The sequence below is a fragment of the Dioscorea cayenensis genome, chromosome 2, assembly GCF_009730915.1.
Source record: "Dioscorea cayenensis subsp. rotundata cultivar TDr96_F1 chromosome 2, TDr96_F1_v2_PseudoChromosome.rev07_lg8_w22 25.fasta, whole genome shotgun sequence".
Classification (NCBI taxonomy): Eukaryota; Viridiplantae; Streptophyta; class Magnoliopsida; order Dioscoreales; family Dioscoreaceae; genus Dioscorea; species Dioscorea cayenensis.
This window is the reverse complement of record NC_052472.1, coordinates 20,042,516-20,047,047: the sequence shown is the minus strand read 5'-3', so window position 1 is coordinate 20,047,047 and position 4,532 is coordinate 20,042,516.

Here is a 4,532-nt window from a genome sequence, read left to right as displayed (position 1 = left end):
TATCTTAATATAATCATGCTCAAAGTGCATAAAAGATGTGAACAAATATATATCAAACAAGCACTTATCATACAACATTAGGTGTGGGGATGGTGTATTTTATTTGTTAAGTCATTCTTATACATGCTAGTGTTACCTATGATGGCTTTAATCATTCTTGTGAGATTCTTTTAGCCCAGATTAATGATTGATGTGAGTTGTATCTTATTGTGCTTTCTTGAATCCTATTTCACCTCTAGTATTGTCTTCTGCACTGAACATCATATTGATGCTTCTAGAAAAGCCATCATGACTACTTTAATTCTCTTGTATGCTAACGCACTACTTTTGATGCCTTGCCTTAGACTACTAAGTTCTATTTTTCAATGGACCTTTAAGAACTTCTAAGTCTTTTTGAGTTATAATCCTAGTTTTGTGGCATGTAGAGCAGTCTAAAAGACATGAATTAGGGTTGAACTAGAAATAAGATAGGGACATTGTTCCACTGCTAATGAGGGTTAAGTAACCCTAGGCTCGGGCTCCTAACTAGAGTGTTCCTCACACCAGCAACCCCATAGGCATGAATACATTTATGTAGACTTATAACTAACTGAGTAGTTGGGTATTTTAGTGCCTAAATAGCATGGACACCCCTCAAAAAGGCAGTATACAGTCTATTTTAGTCTTAAAAAAACCCTTTTGATCTTAAAGACTTCCTACAACTTGTTTTGAATGATAAGGCTATAATTTTAAGTTTAAAGAGTTAGAAGGATTTTAGTGGTCCATTGAAATGTCACTTAGTATTTTTAAAACTTGGTAATCATTGTATGTGGAGTGATTAGAATATAGAACTGTACCTTTGGGAGTCATTAGGCTAACTTAGATAGGGTTAAGTGAGTTAAAAGGCTCACAGACATGACACAGACAGGTTAGAGGTGAGACAGGATCATTTACATGTTGCTTGATTCTTAACTCAACATCTTCATATCATTTTCCATTGCTTTAATATTCTTGTATTTATTTGAGCTGGAGGTAATACATTTAGTCACTTATCATCTTCTTTATTTTTCATGATTTGTTTACTTGAGGACAAGCAAACAATTAGGTGTGGGGATATTTTGATAAGTGACTAAATGTATTTATATTCTTATACATTTTACATACACTTAGCATGCGATTCGATAGAATTGATGCCTATTTTATGCTTAGTTTGTATTATTTGCTTTGTAAGGCTTGAAGAAGCAATGGAGAACTCGAGGACAAGATTTGTGTGGAGGAAGAAGCAAATTTGGAGGTGCAGTAGTATAGTAGTCACTATAACACCCGCAAGAAATCTTCACAGTCCATAAGGAAACCACAAGAAAAATCAAAAAATTCCAAACCATATGCCTATCGACCCCTTGTAGCCCACAAGGCACCCACAAACTAAAGACAGATCCCCCAAATGAACCAATTGAGCTCCTTGCGGCTCGTATGACCTAGGGGTTATAAAAGAGAAAAGTTAGTGCTAAAAAAGTGAGTTCTTGGCCAATGAATAGGGAGGAGAAAGCTCAGACAAATAGTGTGATTTAGTGGTGAGTTCTTAGTTTCTTAGGGCTCAAGGGACTTGCAACATCAAGGGGAAGTGTCATTTAGAAGATCCTTCACCAGAACCACGCCGATGACCTTCAGAGGCTTGGACATTGTCAAGGATAGATCAAGGGTTCAAGAGAAGGATCGTTCCTTATCATCATCATATTTCACAAGGGAGTTTTATTATGGTTTATTTGTGTTGTTTTATGCTCATTTATTATGATTTGAAATTGATAGCACACTAAACCCTCAAGGCCATCGGATGTAGGTGAACGTTGGGGAGAGGGAAGAATGTATCTTGGATGATTGATTCTTATTTAATGCATTTGGTTAGTTTGTGATTTAATCTATCTTACTTTGATGCCTTGAAGTACATATGGAGATCTCCATAATTCTTGCATGAGTGGTACTTGTAGATGCGGGATGCTCACTTGTACTAGATCTTGGATAGATCAGAAGAGGTTCTGTTGTACAGACACGCCGAGGGATTCGGGTGTGATATTAACCTCTCAAACCATTTTTTAGTTTAGAAAATAGGCGATAAAGGAGTAATAGAAGCTTCTTTGCCCGTGGAATATGATCCTCGTGCTTGCGCAAGATGTTTTACTTGATGCCCTAGTACACTTGCAGGAGAAATCATCAAGAAGTATACTCATAAAATTGATCATGTATACGTGAAAATCTCTAGTTTCAAACTTGACATCACTATACCAAAATTCAAGTAAAACATGCAAACCATTAATAAAAAAGGTGATAGCATCATAACCTAATTATATCGATGAAGACCATACATGAATTCACAAATGAACTTTAAAAACTATAATGCTACTATACAAATACTGTTATCCACTCACAGACAAACACTTCGAAAAAGTCATTTCCATTCCTCTGTGAGCTCCTCATCATAATTGGAGGTTATTCCACCTAGCAAGCAAGAACATAACACATGACAACAATGAAAACAAAATTAAAGAAGAGGACGCGCATGACTTCCTTAATCCACACGATTTGGGCCGAATTAGTCTCAAACGATGGGCAAATTACCCACAACAAGAACTGGAAAGAAACAAAACCAGGTTTTGGTTACTCATAGTACATCTCTCATAATATAACACCACTAAAGTTACTACGATGACACTAAAAAATGCTATAGTCCTTTGGCTAAAAACATCAATTTTACACGAGGTTTTACAATGTTGAAATTAAAAGATTTCTAACAAGAAATGAATACACTAAAGATCACAAACCCATTGGGCTTATTTTGGATACAAACAAGCCCAAATAGGAGAAGATAAGAATGATTAGGGTTCTAGTTCTAAAAATGAATCAAATGAAGAAAATAATGAGAAATTCAACAAAATATCAAGGTAGAAGTATTGTACCTTGATCAAGAAACAATTTTACAACTTGGATCATTAAAATCAAAGGTCAAAATTTTGTCAATGAATAGGTACAGTAATTATGAAAAGGAAACAGATGAACAGGAGAAAGAGGAGAAGGGAGGAGAGAGAGAGAGAGAGAGAGAGAGAGAGACCTCTCTCTCTCTCTCTGTTTTAAAATAAGGAAATTGGTAAAATTACCATTTTGGCCCTAACTAAGAGAATGAAGATGCAAAAGACCAAATGAGCCCTGGTTTCTACCAAATTTTACACGAAGACCATTTATGCCAATGTGTAAAAAGGTCACTAATACAAAATGACCATTCTACCCTTAGAACATGCATGAATGCCTAATGAGGCCCAAGATCCAAATTAGGACCTAGTTTCACAGATGATATCATCTTGTACACAGTTAATGTTCTCAATGAAGCTTATGATATCTTCATCACATTCTTGGGTACTCGTTCAACTTTTCTCTGTCTAGAAGAACTACATGTTATGTTGAAAGCATAAGAGATTACAATCGGAGGATAAATATCAAGAATCTGATTTCCAACCTACCGCTATGATGGCGACCTACCTTCAGAGTTTACAAATCAATTCTAGTCATGGGATTGGTTGTTCATCTTATCAAAATTAGTGTGCTAGAAGATCTAGATGTGGTAGATACCTTTCCTCACAAATTCAACTCATTCTGGATGGCCCTAATAATGTGCCATTTTAAGTACAATGCCAAATTTGTGGAGAAAATAATCACACTGCATTGGATGGGTTTTACCGAATGAATTATTCATATTAGGGAGGGCATCCATCGGCTTGGTTAACAACAATAGCAGCTGCATGATTATCTTGTACCTCATTGTCAACTATCACACCAAATGATCCATTTGTAGTGCTTGGAGCAATTTTTTATACAGCTAATAACGTTTGGATTGCTAACACTAGTAGCAATACGCCCCTGACAGCAAATTTGGCTGTATTAGCATATCCCCATGAGTGTTCCCCAGGTGTAAATGTTGCTATGAATAATAGTCAATACATTCTAGTTAAGGTCATGTTCACTTTCAATTCCTTGACATACCTTTCAACTTATGAATGCCCTTTACTCCCCATATGAAGAAACAAATTTACTTTATGTCTAATAATTGCCAGTTCTTATTCAACTCTAACATCTTTTTCATATAAGACAAATCAACTTGGCAAACTCTATTCCAAGGTCAAAGCTATAATGGCAAAGATTCATTGTCTGGGTCTACCAAAGCTTATTTAGTTGCCCTTTTAGGAAATAAATGTCTTCGTAGCCCATGACATAATCATCTAGGACACCCATCTTGTAGGGTTCTTCATTAATTTCTTAAAACAAATTATGTGCATAGCAATCTAAATTTTGATCCATCATATTAAAAATGTCAAAATTACCTTTCCCATCTTCAGTGTCACAAACATCTGTTCCTTTTGAATTAATACACAGTGATTTTTGGAGCCAAACTCCATCTATTTCTTTTCATGGTTATTGTTATAACCCAACTTTTCAAGCTTGTTACTATAACATTTTGAGCCCAATATTGTAGTTTTTATACAATACTGTAGTTCAAGTACTGT